General features: G+C 37.8%; 1 protein-coding gene across 22 annotated transcripts in view; it reads left to right on the forward strand.

The window, feature by feature from the left end:
• NFIA (nuclear factor I A) overlaps positions 1-27,779 on the forward strand; it is a 371,559-nt gene that overhangs the window by 160,494 nt on the left and 183,286 nt on the right. Inside the window, exons 4-5 of one of the 22 annotated variants that reach the window (XR_006221534.1) lie at positions 1,621-1,768; positions 3,348-3,498. The exons of the other annotated variants lie outside the window; for them this stretch is intronic. The gene's annotated coding sequence lies outside the window, so the exon portion shown is untranslated. Of the gene's footprint in view, positions 1-1,620; positions 1,769-3,347; positions 3,499-27,779 lie in introns of those variants that run through there. 22 annotated transcript variants of the gene reach the window in all.

Genomic DNA, 27,779 nt, shown 5'->3' on the forward strand with positions numbered 1-27,779 from the left:
AGTGGAATCCTCCAGTTATTACTATTATAGTAAATAGTGTATACAGTTTGAATTTTTGGAAATCTACAGTTTAGGATGTGTTCAACCATGGAGCCCTTGGGTGATGAGAGGGATACTTGGTATACACTTTTTGAAAGAGGTAGCCAAGAAATGTCATTTTTCAGTCCTTTTTTTTTTTTTTTTTTTTTTTTTTTTTTTTTTTTTTTTTACTTATTTCCTCTTGCTGTTTAGTCAACAGTGTTTGTAGCTAGGACTCTTGTAAGTTCCTTTCTAGTCCTTTCTCTTGTGGTAGACAATTACCAACCAAGACCTGATCATTCAATAGGTGAAAACAAATGTTATTGACAGTGCTGAAATCCGAACTCCACATCCTTCAATGGAAAAGATCAATGCCATTAAGATGCTTTAGCTCTGGAAATTTCAACATTGAGCTACATAGGCATTTAGAGGTTAGCTGGGCCAAATGTGTGACATGAAAGTTGCACGGCGGATCCTTCAATACATATTTACAGATTATATTCGTAATGTATGATATTACAAATGTAAGGTAGTTTCATTAAGAATTTTTCTTGCTAATTCTTATGTATCTTGCTGTGAATTGGTGACAAGGAACCTGAGTAAAACCTTTCTTTTTAAATTAAAAATCAGGAGACTATGCCTCTTTATAGTAAATCAAAGTACATTTTTCATTTTCAAGTTAGGAACATATAAGTAGTACTGATTATTACCTGTCATTTTTTCCTGTTCTTTTCTATTCCATGTTATTCATGGGCAACGTATTTAGGTCAATCATATTATTGTAGCAAAGGTAAAAATTAAATTAAATCATTAAACATTTTTTTACCTCGTCCATAATGGATTATATCTGTGAATATGTAAGCAAGTAGAATTGTTTCAAATCACCTGAAACATGAGATAATTCTAAATTTTATAGTATAAAACGCCAATCAGGCAATGTCTAGGGAGGTGGAATAAGGGATATTTTTGAAAATTCTCAAAGAATTCATCAGCATTCTTGCTTGTATAAAAAGCACCATACTTTTTCAGTATTTTAAGAAAAAATTTATTTATTTTGCCATTGTTAGGCATAGTCCATATTTTAAATTGGTGAATTATAAAATCTTTTTTTTTTTTCGGGAAATTTATCTATTAGTCCTTCCAAAGTGAGTATTTTAATTCAAAAGAGCTGTTTGTGTTTTAAATTTATGTAATGGTGTGTTTGGATCTTACCCTTTTGTACATAGTATATGTGTATAATTAGTACATGGGGTGTCCTTGTGTGCTTGTGTCTACCCGAGTATGTATAGAGATATAAATTTTACTTTCTATATAGTAGCTTTCTGCATAGGGCAACCCAAACAGCTGTTATTCCTTTTTATAGCTTCTTTAATCTATGTGCCAACAAGTCAGTTTACAAAATCTGTTTTGTTGATGACTGCTGTGATAATAATTGTGGTGTTTTGTGGCTTGGCAAAAGGCTGGGGTCTCCTCTGAGGACTCTTGCCAAAGGCTTTGAAGGGGTTGAGGTGGATTCACTGCCAAAATGAGTCACCACTCTCTATTTTATTTAGTGTCCTTCTGCCAAGGCCTTAGACACTTTCTGTTTTCATTCTTTTGTAGGCTTTCCTCCCCACATTGTGGTTTTCTTCACAGCCAGAGGCCTGGGTCTGCCAGGATAGGTGAGAGAAGCTGGCTACCCTTCACTAAACGCCAGTATGCAGTGAGACTAAAGGGCTAGGGGGTTAGCTGTGGTGCACCTTGAATCAATGTGAGTTTAATTATACAGTCATGAATTATATATAAAATGATGGGCCCGGATAAAATGATGAATCTAGTATACTGTAGTCACCTGGGTTTGGATCAGAAATTCTCAGAAGAGTGGTTATTACTTACTTCTAAGTAGCATTCAGAAAATGTGACAATGTTGTAGTGCTGTTCATAATTGATTGTTTAAAAACCGTAGATTATTCATGAGTTCTGGCTGTAGGCCCAAATCTTGCATTTTTCCTCAAACAAAAGAGTACCAGTCCCCTCCTTTAAATGCCATAATATTTTGCCTCACATAAACTATTTTCTACATACACCTAATGGTTTTCAAGGAATAGTCCTAAAAGATTTTCGTTCTACCTGTCTAGATTTAAATTGTCACTGGTGAGTGGACTCAGAGATATGAATTGCTAGCCTATTATTTAAGATATATTAGAAGTTTGAATACTTTTTGGTCATGAAATACTTTGGATAGATTGAAATAAGTTGGATTCAACGTCCTCTTGCCAGGTTCTTCCACCTCAGATATATATTATCGATAGAGCAAAAATGCCTGTGATCAATTGGAATCTCCAAAATGTGAGCAAAAATGGCATTTCATACATTGAAATGGACCTCCTCATAGGACCTTTGATGATTTCAGCTTCATAAATTCAGATGGCTTTTTCTTGACTAGAGTAAGGACACCCTGCTAAAATCTAATAAACTCTGTGTGCAGAATTAAATTGAGAGGTGTGGCTTTTGTTTCCTTAAGTACCCGTTCATTGTGTTGGATCTTTAAATGTGGTAGACACACAACTTCATTATAACGTCCCCTCAAAACATTTCCATAAATATAAAGTATATTTTTCAAAGTTCAAAGTCCTCACTGTGGGGCACCAAAATATTTTCCATATATTATGGTCCAAGCTTTTGTTCCTCAGGAAAACAAAATATGCTATAAACTGACTTTATTTAATACTTTGTTTACAAAATAAATCCTATTAATAATTGATTATTATTCCTTATAAATATTTCAGTTAGAGAATGTATAATTACATAGGTGAAGAGTCTGAGATAATATTAGGATGAAACTGATCTAATCACATCCTACAAAGGTCAGTGGTTAGCATTCAGGCAAGTTAATACATGTGAAAGCCCTTTGTAAACTGTAAAACTGTAAAATAGTGCTAAATATTAAAACATTACATTTTTAAAATTTCTTTTTTGTTTTCTTAAACTTCAGATATTCAGACTCTTTTCTCCATGTATCTACCTTATAGTTTTCATTTTAAAAGAGCAAAAATAAGAAAACAGAAACAGATACTAAAAACATGCAGTCACTTTTTGATGTAAACTCACTTGGAATTTAAATACTTAGAGTTCATAGCAAGACTCCAAGATAGAAATTCTTTTGGATGATCTATAAACCACTCAATCCCTGGTTAATGCTCAAACCATGTGAAAAGTTCCAGGCAAAGTTCACTTTGAGCCTTGTCTGAACCCCATAAATGGAATGAAGTCCTGTAAATGCTGTGTGAACCCCAGAGAATGAAAATCACTAACTCTGGTGCATCTAATTAAAATGTACTGTTTTCTAGTTGCTGCTCTGTGTGTCTGAAATTTGAAGACAAAATTTAAATTTGGAAGTGAGCTGTTTTATTTTGGAAGGTATGAATCATAAGCTATGAAGTATTTAGATGCAGTTATATTGCTGTGAAGGTCTGAGAATACTGCCGTTTCAGAAAAGGAATAGAACGTCCTTACGTGTATTAATACTCCCGGGATCTCTTACAAAGTCGGCGAGACATAAATATTGTAGTAGTAATGGTTATTTTCGTAATGGTATTGATAGTAAGATCTTCATCAACAGAATTTTGAAAAAGTAACGTTATTTTGAATTCACACTGAGCCTTTGTGCCAGATACTTCAAATAAGACTTTTGCTACATCATTTGTTGGGAAAGTGTGAGTTGATAGGCGTAGGTATTATTGTTCCCTTTATGCAAAAAGAGAATCACCGATCCGTTATGTCACTTGGCTTCCACCTAGTTGTGTGACTTCAGATACAGGTGTAGAAATTTGGTTTCCTCTTCTGAAAAATGAGGAGATTGAACTTCTTAGATTCCTTTCAACTCATAAAAAAAGATCTGGAAATACTATCGCTATTGGTTACAAAATCCTATCCCCAGAAGCAACCATCTTTGTATCGTTGTTCATTATATCCCTTTTGAAGAGGAGGTGACTGATCCATGAGGACACCTTATAAATCACTAGCCTAACTTTACTTATTAATCACCGTAATCAAAAGTATAACCATAGTTATCACATACCTAGTGGTTACTCTGTCTTAGACATTGTGTGCTCTTTTCATGAAAATTTGCTCACTGGTCCTTCTGTAGTTATTCATTAGCCTTAGGATCTTGGTATAGCAATGATTTTACTGAGTTGACTAGGCATTTTGTATGACTATTTTTATAGGCCAGCGTCCTTATGTGTTGGAGAATCCTGAAATCATCCCTTTCTGCCAATGTTGATAGTTAACCAAAATGAGGACCCTCTTTCAATCGCATAACCGTTTTTTCTTTTTTGACTGTTTCGTCTCCTGATAAGCTTTGTAAGGATTAAGTAGTTTTCATATATTCATCTGCCCATCCATCTACTTGAAAGATACAGCCTTTTGCTCACTGGAGAGAGCTCAATGAGAGAGAAATGCTGTCTACTTTAAGAGCTTACAACTCCCAGCGTTACAGGTCACAGGTGTCACACCTTAAGCTCATCACCTAAATGCATAAATTCATCACTTAAATGGCACAGATAAATATTTTCAGAGGAGCAAGATGTTGCAACTGACAGTGAAGTGTGTGCTTCGTAGATTTTCATGTTTCATTTCCAGATGAAAGATGGCGCTGTGAAGAACTGTATGTATTTAGCCCAGTACTGGGTGCTAAAGAAAGTCAATAGTTGCTGAAATAGTCCTCTGTCCAGCAGTGAACAATACTTTTGAAACAGTCGCTACATCCACCGTACCGCACTAGGCTCTGTCTGTTGTAGGGGCAGCTCATTAAAGCTACTTTCTGGGTCTTTGTTAATGTCATGCAGACCTTGTGACAGGTGTTCCAGCTGCCAGCCTGGCACAGCCCATTGGGGGTAAGCTGTAATTGCTCTTGATGCCACCCTTAATGGGTGGGGGAGGAAGGCAGCATCATGGGGGCGGGGAGGTGAAAGGATGCCCTTAGGCCACTACTGACATCTGGTCAGCACTGCTGTCTCACTGCAGTGTCTGTTTGGTGCTTACGAATATTGGACCTTTGGGTTGAGTTTGCTGCCACCATTGGATTGCTGGCAGCCATCATGATTTCACAGCTGGGCAATGATTTTAGCTTGGAAAAGGGGTGTTTCTCTTAGGGCCAGAGACAATCTACTGCCAACATGACCCTGAGAACTTTTTTATGTTTATTGAGAGAATCAGTATCCTCGGGACCTCCTCTATTACGTGTTTCCTGGTTGTGAACTTTTGGGTTTTTGGTGAGATTGTTATCTTTCGTCGTGACTTCTGAACCCATAAAGGATGAGATTTCCTTTTCAAGAGTTCCAAGTGTTTTTTGTATGGATGTAGTAGGGTGATAAGCAAACACTGATCTGAGGAAGTTCTGAAAAATCTTACTCAGCCAGCGTTCACTAAGCCCTTCGGTATCAGCCACTGAACTAGGTGCAGGAAAATTAAAGGCCTGACCTCAACCAACTCACACTCTTTCTGGAGAGGCAGACCCATGCATGATAAACCATAACATCAGGCGGACTGTGATTCCATGAAAAATGAAATAAAAAGTGTAACAGCGTGAGTACAATTATCCGTGTGCACAACAGTGCAAGATAGTGCTTCTAACTAAAAGTTTGGGTGAGACAGATTTCTCGAAAGCTTCATGCAAACTTCTCGATGCACAAACGAGACAGCTCCCTACTATTCAAACACTCTTGAGAGGAAAGGTTTCGGGTTGTCTGAAACCCCAAACTTGAGTTTGCCCACAGAGCTAAATTAAAAGTGAGTACCTTCCCTTGTGATCCTCTGTTCCTCCACAAATGCCATCTTCCTCGAGCTCTGTGTTCTTTTGGTTAGAGCAGAACTGTAGCCTGTTGCGAAATCACACTGGAAAAGCTCTGATACCATTAACGAAGAGGATTTGCACGTTTATTTAAAACCAGTCACCCAGTTCGTCCTTGCAGAAGATACCCATCCTGCCATCCTAACTTCAATACCAACTTAAACAAGAAACTTGACTTTGGGTGTGCTCAATAAATATTCAATGACCCTTTCTGGGGTATTAGACGACACTTTTAAAACATTTAATTATAAAGATATTAGTAACTAAAAAATTGCCAATTAAAGCCCCCTCCCCTCATTTTCATGTTTCTCTGTTGATTACCCACTCTAAATGCTCGTGGAGACATAACATTAAGGCTCTAATCTAACCATAGTGATTTTACAAATGTAAAGGTAGCATTTCATAGTCCCTGAAGTGATATATTATTGTGAGAGCATTCATACAATTTTGTTTTAATTGATTCTAACTCTTAAGTATGCAACCAATCTGTGTATATCTCCTTTTAATTATTTATCTGAGCTGTGAGAGAGAAGTAGGCAATCATTTGGTGATCCACTCAAATATCTTGAAAGGAAGGCATCCATCTTTTGTATGACAGACATACTGGAGGATAGAAAACGCATTTTTATTTAATAATTTCATTAATGTTGTTTATAGTGCAACCCATTTAAAACCACAGCTTATATAAGATGCTCAAAAACAATTTTTTGATTGAAAAAAAAAATGGCCATAAGAATTAAATTTATGAAATTAAGTGAGGAAAAAAGAACATAAGAACATGATAAATAAATGAATAATTTCTTTTCAGAAGGAAGCAGAATGTTACAGTTAGTATGAACAATAAAGTAACCCCACTGTAAGGGAACGAATTCAATCAACACATTTATTAAGTGTCTTCTGTATGCTTAATTTGGCAAATATGACTGGAGGATGTGGAGGAAATGTATCAAAACTGAAAAATATTCATTACCATGTTCCTGTTGGCATGTTTGAATACACAAGATATGCTAGTGATAGAAAATTCAAGGAAGCAAGCATAATGTAGGTTGGAATCATCATGGATGGATACGTCCTAGAAGAGGCAGAAAAAAAACCATATAATTCCTTTTCTAGGAAAATATTTGTAAATTATGCTTGGTTTGAACAAGCACACAGAAATCATATGGAAGTTCCAGTCTATTTTCCATAGCGTTTGTAAGATGCTGGGTGTAGTGTATGGGTCCTTGTCCTAGCCCTTTGTGCTGAAAATGAGCATTTTAATTGGATTGCTTCTTTGGAAACAAGACAAAGAGTACATTGCTAAAAGCTTCTGGAGGCCATTTTCAATATTTGCAATAATATAAGTGCTAGAAATGTGCTTCCATTTATACGTAAAGGCGGTAGAACCTTTCGTAAGCGTAGTCTCTACAAGACTTTTATAATCTTGTTTATTTAAATGCAGGCAGACAAAATTTATTTTCAACTTTAGCGGACTAGCCTCATCTTTCTCTTCTGCAACTTTTTTTCCACTTTTGTGATTTCTGCTCCTAAGAACAATTTAAAAGTCACTTTTTGTTTTGCCAAAAAGGGAATGGTTATTTCTACAAGTACCTTGTCAGTTTCATGTGCACTGGGAAGTGTGTGTCATAAATATAATTTCTATATGATTGGGAGAATTTTTCACCTTCAAGTTAAGGTGTCTGCTGTAGCGTAATACTTGGAAATGTTTGCATTGAGGAATAACTTAGAATTTATTACCTTATTTTTAAAAGTACCTCTGATAATATAGATTTAACTGTTCAGTTATAAAGTTCTATCATCTATATATAGGCATATACATGAAATAGGTTTAGAAATTAAATGGCCTATGCCAGATGATGTATTTTTAAAAATTATTTAATGTTTATTTATTTTTGAGAGAGAGAGACAGACAGAAGACAGACAGACAGACAGAGCACGAGCAGGAGAGGGGCAGAGAGACAGAGAGGGAGACACAGAATCCGAAGCAGGCTCCAGGCTCTGAGCTGTCAGCACAGAGTCCGGTGCGAGGCTCGAACTCACGAACCGCAAGATCATGACCTAAGCCAAAGTCAGAAGCTTTACTGACTGAACCACCCAGGCACCCCACCATAGATTTTTTTTTTTCAGGATTTGAACTTGAACTTTTATGATGTTATATATACATACCAGACAAAATTTGAAATTTTAAGAAGACGATTCAATGTACTATTGAAATGTACTTTGGGATATTGAAATGTAGAGCATTATGAGTATAAAATGAAAAGGCTCTCTATCTCTTTTCTGTAGCCAAGTCAAAAATTTTGCTTTCATAACTTACCACTGAAAAAGATACTATAAAAATATTTTATAAAATCTTACCTTGAAATTTTTTCTTACAAGTGAGGAATTATGTTTAAAATTATGGATTTTACTGGAGGATAATATCATTATGTTTCACCTAGAAAAAAATCAGTGAAAATATGTGGATTTGGTTCATCTGAATTATAAGTTGGTAAAACTTATTTTACTTTTGGATAGTCCATAAATTCCAGATGTCTTTTCCTGTCTTTTCCGTGGATGAGAAATCCATACACAACAGAAAAAAGATGGAAAAGATGGAGAGCTTTCATTTCCCTTATTTTCACTTTTGTTCCATCCCTCTGTGCTTGTTCTTTGTTTAAATAAACTTTTGTGGTATGTCTTTCACACATCATCGCTCCTTGCTTCAAAGCCTTCTTTTAATAACTTAGCCCTGGCTCACTTTTCTTTTGCATATGAAATTAATTTACTAAAGTGTGTGTGTGTGTGTGCGTGTGTGTGTGTGTATGTACATGCCATCATGCACATACACATCTGTGCAAATAAAATTTCACTGGAAAGGAAAGTCTGTGATCTCTGGTTTACTTTAAACACAACACATACACATACACACACACACACACACACACACACACACACACACACACACACACATCGTTGAAGTGAGAAGCCCAAGCTTGGAGTTGATCTATTTTTGAGATCCCAATTTTTCTCTTCATGTGGCCCCAGTTTCCTCAACCTGAACTATGACAAGTAATACTTACTTGCAAAGTTGCTGGGAAAGTTACATGTATGTTAATCACTTAGCTTACAGTGCTGGCCACTTTTATCATTTTTAAGCAGTTAGTAAATGCTTGCTGTTACTATCGTCATCATATGTGGACGCAAGTAATACATTTATCTTAAAGCTGATAACAAACTGATAATAATAAGCTAATGAATAATAAGCAGAAAGTTGAGATTAAGCTTTTTGTTCCTAAAAAAATGATCTAAAGTGTAATCACATGAAAAGTAATAGTTACATTAATCTAAAAATAATAAAATATTTTAAAAATCATGACAATATTATCTTTGTGACTATTCTCAGTTGTCAAACCAACTGATGTTAAAATGGGAATTAACGTTTTCCATTATCACAGTGTCTCTGATTTTAAAAACTGTTTCACCAACCACAATTTTAAATCAAAACAGCAGTAATGATATTCTGGTAGTTGTACAAAATAACAAAATATAAATATAGTTTATAATTTGAAAATACTGTATTAGGAGCTGAGCTGTCCAATTAAGTTTGTTGATGTTGTCTTTTTAAATACATTTGGATCAATTTAAATATTGTCTTCTGTAACAAGTGGATAGAAATACCAATTCAGTTACCATTCTAAATACAGTAACTTTGAAACGGTCTTCTGGTTATTTCTTATGTTATTGGAAATTAGGGCTATATGAGAATGCAGGGAAAGATGTCTTTTTCAATATTGCGTCCCATCATCAAGCACCATGCATGTAGCATCATTGCCTGCTCATAATATCCACTCAATGACCATTTGAATTTTATTTTCTTCGGGTGGACCCTCTCCGTAGAAGCTTTATATTAATCAGCTTGCAAGATTCACTAAGTCTTTTTATTTTCTTTGTAACCTACTGATGCCTGTAGCATGTTGATTGCTAATGGCCAGTAGTTACCTACTAGCACATCCGGGAACTTTTGTTTTTACCTCCATCCCACGACCCTGGGAATATGACTTGAGCTAAAATCAAGAGTCAGATGCTCAAGCGACTGAGCCACCCAAGCACCCCTTTATCCAGTTTTTTTTAAAAGAACCAATCAGCTACTAGTCCCAACAGTACTGGGTAAGAGTGCTTCTACTTCTCTGTATTCTTTTCAGAGTCTTAGAGATGTTCTATTTCCTTCCTACCAAGGAAAACTAGAGGGAATTGACAGAGGGAGTTTATACCCTGGGATATTAGATTCATAAATGGCCACGACTTGAAATTATTATGTGGGAGTTGATAGTCTAAAGTTGGTCTAGTTTGGGGGTTCCCTAAAGAACTTCAGCCCAGCCAAAAGAGATTCCAGATGGTCTGTTAACAGAAATCGACTGGTAGCTTAGTGGAACAGTGGACACCATGGAGGTCTAACTGGCAGAAAGTGAGTATCCCAGAAGTTGGGTAGATCCCATAAATAGACTACATGGGCAGGTGACACTAATCCAGGTAGATAGTTAGCATCAGAGAAATCTGTCAGCCATTGATGGGGGTCCAGGTGCCAGTCTCGGTTTTAGTGTCAGAATCTTGTTCTTGAGAAGGAGGGATGAAAACCAAATTAATGTCTCCAGTGCTCGACCAAGCACAGGTACAGGAAAGAGTTTGCACTTAAAGTGGAGCCAACTGGTTGGAGACCGTGGCACAAATTACCGGTACCAGAATTGGTGCCTGAGGTCAGAGGCTAGGGGTGGCTTCATGCTGGTGAAATTAAGTTTCTCACAGCCTCTCCTATCTCCTGAGGATGGATGTGTGTACAGACGGGGACTATTGTGCCACTGGATGTCAAATGGTTTAACTGGGGAGCGCCAGAGGAGGACTAGAAGTGTTCCAATAGGAAAGAAAATAAAATTGCTCCATGTATGTCTTCATGAAGACAAAACCCAACAGCCAAAGAGTGAAAGCTTTCCCAAAGAAACTAGTATTTTTGAAAGGACAGTGGAAGATGCATCTGCGTCCTGTGTTAGAATAACCACATCTAAATAGGGTAAACTCTTTGTCTTCTGTTGTTGCTGTTGTTGATTTTTGTCTTGGCATCTACTATTGCTTGGCAGCAAAAAATAGCAATCAGTAATTATTGGCTAATTTGACCTTTCTTGATGGTGTTTGTAATTCATATATAATCCTTCCTTAAAACAAGTGCAAGCATTATTTTCTTTAAATCTGTTTACTATTTTTGTAAATTTGGGTTTCTATTTTCTTTGACTATTCTGTTGTTGCTGCTGCTGCTGCTGGTATTTTACAGTGGGGCACACCTGCAGCTCAACTGAGGTGTTTGAGTCAGACTTTATAAACATAAATGAACCTTGCATGAGTTTATTTCATGTCTTTCATTTTACATCATTTGTGGCACTAAAAGTGAGACTGTAATTCCCAGAGGGTTGGGACAGTTCATACAAAGGCTAGCCCACCTATGTTTATAGTAGTTCTCTATAATATAATTGTAACTAATTTCCACTGTTGTTTTTGGAGAAAACAGTAGACTATAATTATGTGCTAGCACTTTTTAAACAGCTCCCTGCATTGTCATATTATTTTAAACGGGCTCTGTTTTAAAATAACCTTTCATGTTTTGATTGCAAGAATATAGCTTACCCGGGTCTGTAGTTAACAAAATACAAGGATCTAGTAAATGATAGAGCGTCAACACAACTCTGAAAGCATGTGTTGAACATCTCTAGCACTGCTCTAGGTTTAGAGGGGACGGTAGGGGGAAAGTAGAAATTCCTTGTTCTTTAACGGTTGATCAGTTCTGTTGGGTAGGCAAGATACTAAATGGAATAGCTAAGCCCCCACATGCTAGTTATGCAAGTGTCAGAATGCTACATATGAAGCATGTTGCATTTCATTTTTGTGGTTCACTCTCAGGAAGTCTTGGGGCAGAGTTAGGGTAAAGTCCCATCTTCCAGGATTAAGAGCGGCAACACCATCCTATCTATTGGCAAATGTTGCCCCGTATCTTCTTCAAATGGCAGATATCTGCATTTGGTTACTCATCTGGACACACCCTTCCCCTGCTACATTTCATTGCCATATTAGTAATAGAATTTTAGTGTTGATTTAAAAGACAGTCTGCCTTAAAGCAGATTGCATAGTTTACACACTGTGAATTGTAATTAAAGTGTAAGGGGTTCTTATTATGTCAACAACTGGCATGAGAACTCCCAAGCAGCAGGTGACCCCGAGCATGTGACGTTTGTGACAGCTAGGATCCCCTTTTCACTGGCTTAGCAATCTGAAAGTCCAAATTGAAAGAAGCCCAGAGGCTGTATATTTCATTAGATCCCAGGGGAAGTACAGGATACAGCTTCCTTCTGTTTTCCTGGGAGGTCGCCAGAAAGTTTGTAGAGCTCTGTTTCTGTCAGAGGCTCAAAAGAGAAAAGAAAAAGCACACACAAAACAAAACAAAACACCATACACACCACAAAACCATCCACCAATCACCCCCAGGACCATAAATTTGACATTTCCCACAGTCTCTCTGAGACCACAGTGTTGCTGTGTCAGCAAAATGCCCGTTCCTTTGAATTGTATGAAAGGAAGGCTCAGTGTTCTAGCATTTAAAAAATGTCTAGTCCTCCATAGGCAGTGATTCTTTTGGTATCAAACCATGAAAAAGTATCAAGTACAGATATCCTATGATTTGCTTTAAATACTTCTGCATTATGTATTACATTCTCGTCCCCTTCTAGAATGGGGTAGAGGTCCAAATTTAGAAAGATGAAACCGCATGAATAATGAAGGAAATGGACCAAGGAGACATGCCATATTTATTTCAGTTCTTATTGTGATGGGTACACTGTTTGAAATGTGGTCCCATTAAAAGTATTTTACTTTAGGAGGGTCAGAACCTTTTCAGACAAGCGTTTTGTTGTATTGCACAGTGAGGACAGACACCCCCCCCCCCCCCCCCCGCCCCCGGCTGAGGTTTTAGCTTTGGTGGAAGGTTCTGGTCTTTAGTCACCTTGGAACCTGACTGGCAGTTGCTGGGGCGAGTAGAAAAGGTGCATCTTTTTTCGTGGCCTCTCATGTTGGGTCATAGGTTTGCTACCACAGATTTTCCATATCACAGACGTGGAAGCCATGGTACTTTCTTGCTTTACTTTGGTAATACAGACTCTTCAGTAGTTGATGTTGAATTTGAGACTTAAGCTTCCCACGTGACCTTGATGTGGCTACTGCTGGTCTGCCCTCAGGAAGACCCAAATTTAAGCCCAGTAGGAAGTATTCCTAGCCCTCCCTATATGTAGCATACCTTTTAGTCCCTAAGTGTTGTTAAATTTAGATCAGAAAATAAGAATTCTCTGGACACGGACTTCATTTTCTGCGTGCTTTATTGTTTTGGTCAAGAAAAGAGTGTTGGCAGTCACCATTTGTGTGCTTCTCTGTGACTGCGTGTATGTGCTCATGCTGGCCAGGGAAGAGAATTTGTAAGGCTTGAGCACAGAAGATGTGCCATTTTTATAAATCTGGTAAATAAATGAAAATTTTCCAACTTTAGAGCTGCATTCAAGGGTTGTTATTAAGGGACTACCAGTTGTTGTTTATACAGTGCACCCATTTTAGCAAATTTGCTAATAATTAGCTTCTTTTTATTTATGTTTTTCAAGGTCAGGTCCTTTATTCAGCCAGAGGGAAACCCAATACCCTTAGCAGAATTTTACTTCCGTTACTCAGAAAGATAAGGGAAGAATAGGTCCGGGGGGCACAGGTGGGGGTGGGGGGTGGGATGTGACAGAAGTGTGTCTGTGTGTTGCCTAAGGCTAGATAACTAATCATCAATTTCTGTAGTAGTATACACATGCAGAGCTGGGAAATTGTCCTAGGTCATGAATTTTCCATTTTTTATTTAGCTTCTTATGTGACGTTTTGTTTCCCTCTCATTATGCTATCTAAATGCTTAATCTACACTCTGAATACAGCACCCTTTATCATCTGTCCTCACCTGCCTTGAAAATGTGCCATATACTGTTTTATCATCTGTACAAAAGCACGTCACTTCATGGATATTCTAAATGTAGTCTGTTAGTAAGTAGCACCTAATAAAAGGTGAATATTCTTAAAAATAGGCCATTTTCAGAACTTTTGGCTAATTTTAGAGATAGCATTCTCAACTTTAGGCCAGGTTTTTGAGAAGAGGATTTAAGAGTATCTGAGGTTGAGCCTGTATCAAGCGAAAGGTAAAAGCAATTCTGTTGAGTCAAACAGAGTGTGAAACATGCTACATATCGGAATTGGTCTCTAGCCTAACAACTTTTTCAACGCCATTTTGATAGCTGTCTCCTGAAATGCACGCTACAATGAAAACCGTATCTTATCTTTAATGATCTAAATGTAACCTCTGTTGTCCTTTGATGTTGTTGTTGTTATTCTCACTGCCAGCAGCTTTACTGATACACCAGTCCAAACACACTACGTCACTCCTTCATGTAGTTAGTAAAGTGTTCTTCCTTTCGGATATATATAGCAAGGAGTCTTGCGTCATTATGAAGCCAGAGATGCAGAAGCCTGTCATCACATCCTACAGAAATTGTCTATAGTATTAAAATAAAAGGGTTTACATTAAATAAAAAGTTAAACTTAACTTTATTTCTTCTGCTACAGATAACAGGAAATGTTTTTAAAGACTGGTCCCAAAATATCTGCCCAAGAATTGTCAGAATTGTCTCCTGATTTCAGTAATCTGCTTCCCTTTTAGAGTCTTATTTTTGTTGGTTTATGTTTCAGATATTACATTAATAAGATTATTGTGAGCACAAGGTGAGACATTTGCCCATTGCTGATAGAGAGAGGGAAATTGCCCTCTCATATGTAACCATTTCATGAATTGTAGCCTTAATTGAAAAAAATCCAGCATGTTTTCTTTATATTTAAAAATATATTTTTTTTAAATTACAAAAGATTTTTTTAATGTTTATTTATTTTTGAGAGAGAGAGAGAGAGAGAGAGAGAGAGTGAGCAAGCAGGGGAGAGGCAGAGAGGGAGACACAGAATCCGAGGCAGGCTCCAGGCTCTGAGCTATCAACACAGAACCCGACGCAGGGCTTGAACCCACATACAGCGAGATCATGACCTGAGCTGAAGTGAGACGCCCAACCGACTGAGCCATCCAGGCACCCCTCTTTTTATTAAAAAAATTTTTTTTAATGTTTACTTATTTTTGAGAGGGACAGAGACAGACTGTGAGTGGGTTAGGGGCAGAGAGAGAGGGAGACACAGAATCTGAAGCAGGCTTCAGACTCTGAGCTGTCAGCACAGAGCCCGACGCGGGGCTCGAACTCACGACCTGCGAGATCATGTGACTGAGCCCAAGTCAGACACTTAATGGACTGAGCCACCCAGGCGCCCATCCAGCATGTTTTCTAACTGGATTTTGTTCTGCTAGGAGACAGAAAAGTCTGTAAGCCATCTTTGGGATAGCCCTTGTTTAAAAGCCTTACCCAGCCTGGCCCCTCCCTTCTGTCCCTCTGTTCAAGGTCACTTATTGAGCATTTATTATGTGCAAACTTTCTTTAGGCAAGTAGGAGCCTTGTGCCCTCAAAGGTTTACAGCTTGTTGGGAAGGCCAGATGGGGATTACACACACGGAGAAATGATATAGGAGCTGAGCCCTGTTCTTAGTAACCAGGCTGTAGGGAGCCAGAGGAAGGAGTGATTAATTCTGCCAAGAGGAAGGGAGAGGATTCTGTCTTCATCCTCTTCTATACTGAATTACCTTCTAAATTCAGGACAGGGATCTGCACTGTATAAATGACCAACAAGGATCGGGGAAGGATGCAGTTACTGTGCCTAAATAGGGTGTTGGTGAAAACAGAGTAAAAGCAAAGTCAGAACTGTACAAATTGACTGAAATCTTTTCAAGTATTTGATAGAAGGCCTTGGGTTAAGTGTTACAGTTTTAATGTCTTTTAATGGTAAGTGAGGGTTAATAAACCCAGTGGGCATTGTCCTAGTTATCAACATGTCATAGCTGTACAGTTGGGAATAGCAGTGTGGGCTTGTTTGTGTAATACCAGTGGGTTGTTTAAACTTTGCAGTAGTCTGTCACACATCCCTCAGGCACAGGGACTTTCAAGTTTGCAATAGATCATCCTGTGTTGCAGTTTTGTTTGTTTCTTTCTTTATTTTTAATTTTTTTATTCTTTATTTTTGAAAAAGGGACAGTGAGACAGAGTGCGAGTGGGGGAGGGGCTGAGAGAGAGGGAGACACAGAATCCGAAGTGGGATCCAGGCTCAAGCCGTCAGCACAGAGCCCCACACGGGTCTCGAACTCCTGAACCATGAGATCATAACCCGAGCCGAAGTCGGACACTTAACTGAGCCGCCCAGGCGCCCCCAGTTTTGTTTTTAAACTCAGATAAATTTGAGTCTGCTGAAAAAAAAAATTTTTTTAATGGAAAAAGTTGAGTTTTGAATCAATGAATTTGTTCAATCAGGGCAGAGGTCGGGTTTGAACAATTTACGACATAGACACCTTTCCCAGGAAGGCTGTGTCTACGCTTTCACGGTTATGCTTCGCGTTGCTAGTTTTAAAGACATCATGCCTATTCTCCATATATTTTTTCAGCAAATACTTGTGCCCATTTATTGCATTTTCTCAAGGAACTTTTGAGCAGATCTTTCAGTGAAGTGAGCACCAAGGACTGTGTTTCTCTTGTGGTCTGTACTCTCCTGTTCTGAGCAGCATGCTGATTTGCTGTTGAATTCTGCAGAGGATAAATGTCCTAACTCCGTAGACGGCAGGGTTAGTATAAAGCATGTGTGATGAGTACAGACCTTTGTGAGCCTTTCACTCACTGCCCTGTGTCCAGTGTTCCCAAGAGTGTTTGGCACACAGTAGGTACTCAGCACATACTTGGTTTTACTTATGGAATGATAGGCTGACTGAATGATTAGAGTATATTATTAAGGAATTTTGGGTGAGCTTGTGTTTCGTTGGTTGCTAGATTTGTAATATTTTAATCAGTATAGGACAAAGTTCCATAAATTATTTCAGATTTATCAGTGTCATCAGAAGCCCCATTTACTCTTCTGCAATCAGTAGTTTCTTGGGACATACGGTTCTTGGGAAAACATGATTTAGACTTAAAGGATTTAGAAATTTTAGGAAAAAACCATGTCTCATTTACTATCATGGCCTTAAAGATGAGGTAAAGGGAACCCAGGTTTAACAAGCTTTTAACGATCGGTTCTGGATCCCAGATTTCCAGATTCTGGACCTGGTGGGGTTTTTTGTTTGTTTGTTTGTTTATTTGTTTTCATTTGTTTTGGGGTTTTTTTTTTTTTTTTTTGGTTTTTGATTTTTTTTGGATATTAAGCCAAACACCTTAAAGCTTTTCCTCTCTGTTGCTCTCACATTTGATCTCTCACTTGTGGATACTTTCTTTAGACCAAACAGGGAATAATAAAGTATTCCAGTACAAGAGAGCTCAGAGGTGAATGTCACGTGGAAATGGTACAGGCCAAGCCAACAACAACAACAAAATAACCAAAAAAACAAAACAAAACAAAACAAAAAACTCACAAAAAACAAAAAAACCGCAAAAAATAGAAAACCCAAGCTGGAGATCCGCCTTCCACGGAAAGGTTATTTTTCTTATTACAACAAAACTAATTAGTGGATTTTCTAATGTAAGAAAATGTTGCTGTGAGTAAAAGTTCCTTCAGTGTGCCAGAAAGCAGATGGTGGCAGTGAACACTGTTTTCTTTTGCCAGGTTTTGTATATGCTTTTTCTAAACCTGCAAGAGATTTTGCTTTTCCAGATTCAGACTTCTGATCTTTTTTATTTTTAAGCAGAAATAGAAACTTATATTTAAATGTACTTGCATCATGTGGCCTGTTTGACATATCATGGTTACTTGAAAATGTTGAGTAACATTTGATGTTCTGCATGAGTCTCTTCTCTGGGAGTCTTGTTGTCCATACTTTCTCTCCTTATGGAAATCAAAAGTTTGTGCCTTGAGGGTGCCACAAAATGAGTTTTGATGGGGTCCTGAAAAGCAGTGTGTAAGATTTTCTTTATGGGGAAATCTTTTTTATCTTGTTTGGTTTTGCTCCCAATTACTGGGTAAATACCAGCTTTTCTCACTAAGGTTCCTGAGGGCCTGCCTCTGTTCATTATGACATCACTGTTTGTATCGTTTTGAATAATTCATTTCCCTATCTACTACTGGTGAGATGTTACTCTCTGTTAATTTCGAATTTTCTTTTTGTCTGTTTTTTAAAATGAAATTCCTTCCAGATACGTTTGTTTCAAGGCTTCCCCCGTGAAGTCTATGCATGGCCTTACAATACCACGGTGGCAGTATTAAAACAGAGTGCTCTCTGATTTTAAGACCAGTTGGCAGAATATGCGACTGCAGTGGTGTAGATGTGAGGCAGTTTTGTACGGTAAAGACGCGTATGGCTTCGGTGACTGAGACTCCAGACGTTTTCCTCTTTCTACAGGATTTCCACTTAGAGGGAAAAAGGAAATCATTAAATCGTTAGGTTAGTTGTTACAGTAGAAACTAAAAGTGGGAAATGGAAATCAGCTCGGTGATATTTTTGAAATCATTTTGGGTGACATGTTAACAAGAGAGAATTGTCTTCAAGTTACTAAATGGAAAAGTCTTAGGAAATCATGTGCTGTTTGTGGAGATGATGGCCAGAATCAAAGAAAAGCAAAGAAAGCGCTCATCCCGTCCCTTCTATCCTTCCCATGTTAAGGGGCTGCTGATTCTACTGCATCCATTGCCCAGTACTAAGCTGGCAGTTCAGAGACCCTGTGCGGGGTGCTAGTTAACCCTTCGTCACTGCATAAACTGATTTTTACTCATAACTTCGCCCATATCTATTGCAAATAAAACTTCCCATCCCGTTGGAAGAATTGCTATTTCCGACCCCTGTTCGAACGATACCACTTTCTTTTGTTACTGCTTCTTTTTTTCTTTCCTTTTTTCTTTTTACTGTTTCTTCTTTTTCTTTGTTTTTCCCACTTACTATTTGTTTTTCTCTTCTTTTGTAGTGACCCCAAAATAAACCAAGACAGAGTTTAGAGAGGACATTCATAGGCTCCGACCAAACAATGATCCAGCCACTCTTTATTCTTTGCAATCTTTAATCTTAAAGATTGTAAATCTGAAAAGATGGAGGTGATACTGAAGTCAATGCTGTAGGGGTTTAAATGTTGCCTCATGAAGCCCAGCAGGGCAAGGGTGTAGAGGTGAGAATATGTGCAAATGGAGGCATGATGGGAAGGTAGCTAACTTTTGTTGTATACGCTGGTTGTTGCCCTTCCATATAAGCTTTTGCTTATACATGGGCTTCCATCATGGCTAAAAAATAGGAAGAACCGCACATCCTAGAGGTTTTTCATTTTTATTGACTATAAAACAAACAGATAAGCCATTTCTTACCTAGAGAAATATTTACCTCCCCCATTTTCCCCTGATAAACTTTGGAAAGGGCTCTAACTTGGAAATACTGTTACTATCACCAGTAGAGATGGGAGAAGTGGCTACTTTTAAAAAAACAAGTAGCATACACTTTTTTTTTAACGTTTATTTATTTTTGAGAGACAGAGGCAGAGCAAGAGCAAGGGAGGGGCAGAGAGAGAGCGAGACCCAGAATCTGAAGCAGGTTCCAGGCTCTGAGCTGTCAGCACAGAGCCCGATGCAGGGCTCGAACTCATGAACCGTGAGATCATGACCTGAGCCGAAGTCGAACTCTTGAGGGACTGAGCCACCCAGGTGCCCCTGAACACTTTTCTAAATGGCATAGGGTTGAATGAGTGGAATTCTTTGTCAACATTATGAGCTACCTCGGGACTGAATAAAAGCCCACAGTGCTTTTGCACGCAGTAGGTGATCAAAAAATGTTTGATGGACTGAAATAAGTATCTTCCCTCTAAGAATGATTATTAGCTATTGCTTAGCGTGGTGATGATATTTGAACAAGAAATCAGAGCCAAGTTCCAATCACCCACTTAGAATTTTTGATGAGGAGTAGCTCTTGAAATAGCACCTATATAAGTCTTCCCAGAACACAGGATTTTTTTTAAATCAAAATAAATCCAGGTGACAAGAAACTCTTATTTTCATAGCACATCCTGAAGAGAGTTCATTTGGAAAATCTGACCCAAACTATTAGTAGGCATTGTATGGAAGACAATTTAATTTTAGGATTATTACTAAGCAAATTATTCATCCATACTGAGTTACTGAAATGGATAGTTCTTATCCCTCATGTCAGCATCACTATGCATCACTACAGAAAAGAATGTAGATTGTGTCCTAAAATGAAAACAAAACTGCAGATAAATGAACTTTACATGAAAGTGAGAACACATGAGCTCAACTGGTACCTAACTGTGTTTAAGTAGGTAGGACCCCACCATCAGCGTTGGATTCCTGAAAGCTTTTCCGGATGTCAGAGCCACGCAAGTGGATTCATATGTTTTAATTGCCTAGTTTTTTTTTTCTTGTTACGTAGAATATTTGCAGTTTATCATTTGTATCAAGTCACACATTTTTGAAATTTTATAATTCAGTATAGTTTTGGTTATAGATTAAAGTTCACTGACTAATCTTTCTAGCATGTTCAACTGCTCCCTGAAAGATACACAGAACTTGATGGCTTCCAAGTGTGGTTCAAACATCCAAAGCACTTGAGATTAGCACCATGTGAAGAAATTTTAAAATATTGTACTGCAATTAATTTTAAATAACTTAGCACTGCATATGTCAAGGAGAAAGCCATGATAGGATCCAAATGGAAACTCCTGAAAGTGAAATGATTCAGTACATTTAAGTCATTTTATCTATCATAAAGACATAGACAGAAAACATGTATGATTATTTCTGTTTGCAAAAGGCTTGGGTGAATTTGTACAGAATCAGGTATCACTTGAGCTTTATTATGATACTATGGGAGGTTGGAGAACCATCTTTTGGTTGGACAAATGATAACTCCCTATATTCATGCATGTTTGTTATAGGCCCAGAAACCAAGTTATTAGGGAAAAGTTATTATCAATGTGAGAATTGAAAGCACATTATTTTAAAGATTACTGTGTATTGTGTGTGTGTGTGTGTGTGTGTGTGTGTGTATGGAAGTATATATTTTTTTAACAGGTATGGTTTTAAATCCTAGGACTTAGGACCTAGATGAAATGCTTTAAGGATACCTTATTCAGTACCTCCTAACACACAACATTTTCTGGTGGTCTGGATGACATAGTGGGTTAAGATATAAAGAAAAAAAAAAGATATAAAGAGAAAACATTGCTTATTCTGTGATCCGAGTTGGCCAAGTCATTGAAGATAAACATTTGTGACTCTTAGCGAGCGATTTGTGGTCATTTATAAAGAAGAGACAGTCTTTGACTTACAATGATTAGTACACTCATGTTATTTCTAATTGTGCTTAATATGATCAGCAGTAAATAAAAAAAAAATATTACCCAGACCCTTTTGATAAAATAGGGGTCCCAGGCTTATATGCAGCCAGAAGACCAATAACTGAATTGCTTATGATCTATTTCAAATTAGAATTCTAGGGCTGCAAAGAATCTTTACAGGATCCTTTACACCCCCTCATTCTGGTCCAGAAAGCAGGCCTTCTGACTCCTGTAGGGTCCCCAGAGCCAGAAAATCCATCTAAAAACATCTGTTGACATCGCCTAAGATAAGCCCTGGTTTATTTCATGGCCCTAAAAGAGCTATTTTTTTTACCTTCTGATTTCAGTTCCATTTCAATAAACATTTATTAGTACCTGTATGCTCTAGATACTGTGCTATCTGGCAATAAAATAATGAGGCAGGAAATAAAAGTGGGTAGTCAATGTGATTTTTTCACCAGTTTATATACTTTAGAAAACCTGCTTCTGTGCAGTGTGCAGTTAGAGAATTATCACTCTTATAATTCACAAGGCATTGTAAATAATGCCATTTAGTTCTTCTTGTCCTGAAACTCAGGCACTCAAAAGATGAAGAGAAGCAACGAGACTTGCCCGATTGCGGAGAAAGGACTCAGACCCAGGCTTGCTAAAACCTTTCTGTCTTTTCACTTGTACCACAGTTGCCTCTGTTAGAGCTGTTGTTTCTGTTAAAAGGGAGGACACCAGGCCTGATTAGGAATAGCATTCGGTACTATCTATGAAATTGTTTCTACAGGGAAAATCTTACTTTAAAAAACTATTTTGGTATTTTACACCATGCCCAACAATGATAATTATATAATAATAGCCCCCTATTTCTTTTAAAAGGACTCTGCCGAAACTTCCTGTATCTCACTAGAAAAGCAAATCCCAACCATTACCACCAATAGTTAGTTAGTAACCAGGATCCTGTAAATTTTATTACAAGGCTACCTTTAGTGGTACTGATTCCTGCTAACAGTAAGAGAATAAAAGCAATTACAATGTGCACAATAACATGTTGCTGTACGTTGATTTCATCAGGAGACAGGACTTAATCAAGAGGAGATGCGAGAGAATCTTGATTGTATTATTATTACCCAGATAGACTGAGCGCTCCTTGAGAACAGAGAAAATTTTGTGTCTCTTGGGGCACCTGGGTGGCTCAGTCGGTTAAGCATCAGACTTCAGCTGAGATCATGATCTCACCATTCATGAGTTCGAATCGGGCTCTGTGCTGAGAGCTCAGAGCCTGGAGCCTGCTTTGGATTCTGTGTCTCCCTCTCTCTCTGCTCCTCCCCCACTTGCCCCTGCTCTCTCTCTCTCTCTCTCTCAAAAATAAACAATAATTTTATATTTCATTTTGTGTCTCTTGGTAGACAAGGTGAAAGGCAGGCCGTGGATGGATTAATGAATGCAATGAATTAATGAATGGAATAGTAGGCCCAATGACAAGGAACTAAAAGGAAGCAGTACTCTTCAGGAGAATGTCCCAGTATCATTTTCCCCTTTGATTAGGAGTAGTGGTGTGAACATTGCTAACACTGCAGAATCCCAGGCTTGTCCAAAATCTCTAGTTCTATCTCTCACCAGTAGTGGAACTCTACACACACTGATAGACAGTCCTGTTTTCTCAAATGCTTCAGGGGAAAGACCAAAAAGAAACAAAAGACCCTCCCCCAAAACTTACTGATTTACCCAACCACAGAAACTTTAACCCTCTCATAAAGGTGTCTGCATTTTTTTTTTAGGCAAATTGTTACTATGCCATTCTGACTCATGTTGTTCACAGAAGTACTTTCTGGTACGGATGTGACAGGGTCCAGTCATCTGATTGACAGTTCAGTTGTACAGTCAGTGGATTTAAATCTCTTCCCCTTGAGTTTTTCTATGTGCACCTCATCCCTCGCCTCCCCCCACAACCCACTGTTAATCCCCTTTCCTCCCTTTTGCCTTTCCAAGCAGGAAAAGATCACAACACACCCCACCACCTTGTCATCCCAAATTCCGTGGGGGCCTGAGCTCTGGGGGTCTTCTTCGTGAGGCCTTAACCTTACTTTTAGACAGTTGTCATTATCTTTGTCTAAAGGTCATAGCTAAATTGAATAAAAGGAAAGCTGTGTTTTCCTGTCGATGCACAAAGGCAGTATTGACTTCCCTAATCCAGTTTGCTGAGGGGTGAGAGAATTAAATTAGATATCTAAGCACAGAAATTGAGAGCCTTTGAAAACAAAGATAAGGAGACAAGACTATTTTCCCTTTTCCTGGGAGCTCTGGACTCCAGATTTTGCAGGTGTGTCACCTGATCCATGGCTTGCATTGATCAGAACTGTGCCAATGCATATTTAATTAGCAAGGGGCCCCTGGATGCATTATAGCCATCATCCCTGTACTGAATGGACTGTCAGACTTTCTGCACACTTCACCCCCACCCTCCCCTCCAACCATGCCCCCTCCCTTGCCTCCTTGTTTGGGAAGCTTCTGCATTTTGTCTGAACAGCTAAAAAGTTTCTTTGTTTTTAGCTGCTGATGCATACAGCACCACTGAGGAGAATACAAACAAGTCGAGTCCTAAAGTGTTTATTTTGTCTAGGAAGACAAGCTAGACCAATTCGATTCCTTTGGTAAGGTTTTCAAACCCTGAAGAAAACCAACAAGAAAAACAAAAAGAAAAGAAATACACTGTTCAATGCTTCATGTATACACTGTTCAATGCTTCATGTATAGATTTTTTTTTTAAGTTGATTATATTAGGATTAAAAAAAAAAAAAAAAGAAAAGAAAAGATCCCAGGGTAAATAATAATAGGATTAAAGAATAAATTCGTTTTTATTATGCTAGAAAAGTATTTTCTTTTTTAAAAATCTGGTTTTTTTTTTTGATCATTAGGTAGGGCATATTAGCAGTTTGTGTTTTTTTTTTAATCAGTCCATGTTGCATGATAAAAATTGACCATTCTATCCTGAGTCTGTCATGCCCTCAGGAGAGCGAAAGAATGTAGAAAAGTTATTTAAGATAGAAGGTGGATAAAAAGTTAGAGCTCAGGGAATTTTTGTAAGGTTTCAAAGGTCTCATGGGAGCTTCTGTTGGTGGGGATTCTTAAAGTGATGGGAGGTTTGGAGTTTTGCCTCAGACAGGTTATTTCATGGGATTACAGTCACCATTCATTTTCACACAGGTTACAAAGCCCGAATACCCAGACAGAGTGTTGTCTGATAAACAGATGTAATACACCAAGTCTGCTTAGAATAAAGAGCAACAGACTGTGAGCACATGTTTAGGACTCATTTAAACTAATCAGCATAGTCTAGCTCATAGTTCTGTCTCTAGTCTACTTTTGAGGTAGCTTCTTGCTGGTAAAGTAACAAGGAATTTTTTTTTTTCTTGCTACAGTTTGCTGCAGAGACTCATGGGAAATTCATTTGCATACATCTTGTTACAAAGACTGACTACTTCCTGGCTTAGACAAAGTGTTGCCTGATAAACAGACTTAACACACAAATGTCTGTCTGGAATAAACAACGGCAAGCTGAGATTTACATTTCCATTAGCAGAGATAATCTCTTTCCCAGTATATGGGAATTAAGAACCTTTTCTTTAAAACCAGGTCTGTCGTGCTGATGTTTTATACCAGAATCACATCATGCATGGGTTGGGATTGATTTTTAAAAAGAAACAAAAACTCATATCGATGGGAAGATTTATATTGTCGTGGTAAATGTACATTTGGGGGAGGAGAGGACCTTATAGTTTTAAAACCAGGTTTTCTTGTATTTTTTTTATTTGATCTCTGCAACAATCCTGTTAAGTTAGGTAAAATGGCAGTTAGTGTCCCCATTTGACAGATGAAGAAACTGAGATCCAGAGCAGTTAAATTGTGTAGCTGAGATTTTGTAAGACGCCATTTTTTTGGTCTATCATTCCGTACTCCTTTTGGTAGTGAAATATGAATGCAAGAAAAGCTAATATTTAGTGTATATCCTAAACTTAAATAGCCTGGTTTTCCTTGACAGAGGGCATTTTGTCATTGTAATAAATTTCTTTATAGATAGTCAGATACAGGAAAATAATGCATATAGACTATAACTCAATTATGCCTCATTTTCATTTGACATGTTTGTTTTTATAACATGAAAGTACACAGGGAACTTTTCTGTTTTAAGTGGTGTAGGTGACTATATGAGTAACCTTCAAGTATATATTCTTCTGTTTAAGAACTCCAACAACTTACTGTTATAATCAATTTTGTTTGTGACAAAAGTGACTAAAAAGGGATGTGAGGGCTTTTTAAGCAGGCCTTTGTTTACACATGAGTGGGTAGGTGAACAGGTTGACACAATAACTTTGGAGCTCTGAATTGATCAACAGGTTACCATCACATTTCCTGTTATGGGAAAAACAAAACTCAAAATGATGATCTAAATACTATAGCTTATTTTAGTCACAGACCCTCATCGAAGAAAATGTAAGAAATTACAAATTTAGCATCGTGCTTGCATATCTTTCAGAATCCTATTCTTGCCATCGACTTCATTTATAACTTCATTGAAAACGCTGATCATTACTTGAAATCAGCCTCATGCAAAGATTGAAGGTTTAGGATTGAGTCATTTTGTCGTTACTTTCAGAGTGACTGAATTTGTAATTTTTAAAGCTCAGAAATGATTCCCCCTCACTGTCATAACACAATAGTTACGCCATTTTATTTTTTTCTCAATGTGTTAAGACGGTATCATTCCGCAACCTCCTTGTGCACATAGAAAAATAACACATTTATGAGTAGGTGATAAGACAGTTGACTAACCCTTCATCCTAACGGCCTCATCATCATACACAGTCCCGACCAAACAGATGGGCTCTGAATACCAGTACTAATGCCAAAAACTCGAATTCCTGCAAACTTAATATTTCACAAATTCTCCTTCAGAAAGGCATTAAAAAAGAAAAGTTTCAAGGAAAAGAAATGGTAGTAACCTAGATTGTGTAACACTCTTAAGTATGCCCTAAAACTGCTATCCAGGGGAATGTCTAAGAGGTGGATGTCCTGAGCAGCTGGCAGCTCCCAGGGTGGTCTGGGGGAGCCCTTCCAAGTCACTGCCGCCTGAACACAGCCTGCCCCCTCCGCCTGAGTCTGGATTAGAGGAGAAGACCCACGTGAGCACCCTAGCCTAGTTCTTTTGGAACGAGTTGTTTTTCCTCTGCTACGTCTCCCCATCTCCCTTCTGCTGAAGAACTTTGCGTACTTCGATTGCTGTGGTTATCAGGCACATGCACATATCCATACGAACACTCCTTTCTAGCTTCCTGGGAAAGTTATGGAGATCCAAGTTTGTATTTTAAATACAATAAAGATAAGACTTCCCACTTAAAGGACCGGGGAATGTTTCCATTCTTAAAGCTAAGAAAACTTTCACGGTGTGACTCACTTCATGATTTATCTGTGTTAAAAACTAAGTTATTGTATGTTAATGTTTCATTAAGTGGGTCACAATTGTGGACAACAATTGACATTAAATTTTGGTTTGGTTATTCACAGAGCTTAAAGGATTTTTGCCATTCTCTGGAAAGCTAATAATAATTGAATATATTTAGAGGCCCCAGACTGAATGATGGTATTATAAATTTCTGTTTGCTCTTCTCCAGACCATGATGGATAATGTTAGATTTAGCTGATGGTACTGTATTCATCAGTGTTCACATGTAAGCTACAAATTGTATCTACATATGTGCACCTATACACTGACATTCTACATTCTCAAATAAATGTTTTTCAAATATTTCCTTATACCTGAGTCTTTAAGGTCAAATATTTCCTTACACCTGAGTCTTTTAAGGTGATACTGGAAAAAAAGAAAAGACAATCGTCTTAAATATTATAAAGTCGTATTTCTTTCATAACTGTAACTATAATATGACTAACAAACAAATGTGACTATCATAGCCATTTGACTTTCCAGATTTCTTTACTATCATAACATGTTATGATACCGGATGGTCACAGTAGAGCGATTCTAAACAAAGTAGCAATCAGAAGGAGAATTATTTTTCTGTTATAACATCATGGATGTAGAAAAATGAATCTTGGTGTCCTTTGGCCTGACTCTTTTGCAAAGAACTCTGTCTTCCTGAACCATAAGAAATAAAACTTAACCTAATTTTTTAAATATCTTTAAGGGCTACAGTTGTGGAATGTAACTGTTAATTATATTTAGAGTATAATCACCCCCTTTCCTTATTTTCTTGTCTTCTTGAAATGCTCCTAACTCTTCATTTATTTGCCGCAAAGTACTCATTCCTGTCTTTGCCTTTTCTTTACACATCACAACTCCAAACTCTGTTAGGTGGAATTTTCACTTTATTTCTTTCATTTGGCTAACTCATTTATGTTCCTCGATGCCTTCTGGCTTCTTCATTTCACCTTTAAATTTAGGAGATTTAGAAGTGGACACAGAAGTTTAACAGAGGCTTTTCA

The sequence above is a fragment of the Panthera tigris genome, chromosome C1, assembly GCF_018350195.1.
Source record: "Panthera tigris isolate Pti1 chromosome C1, P.tigris_Pti1_mat1.1, whole genome shotgun sequence".
Classification (NCBI taxonomy): domain Eukaryota; kingdom Metazoa; phylum Chordata; class Mammalia; order Carnivora; family Felidae; genus Panthera; species Panthera tigris.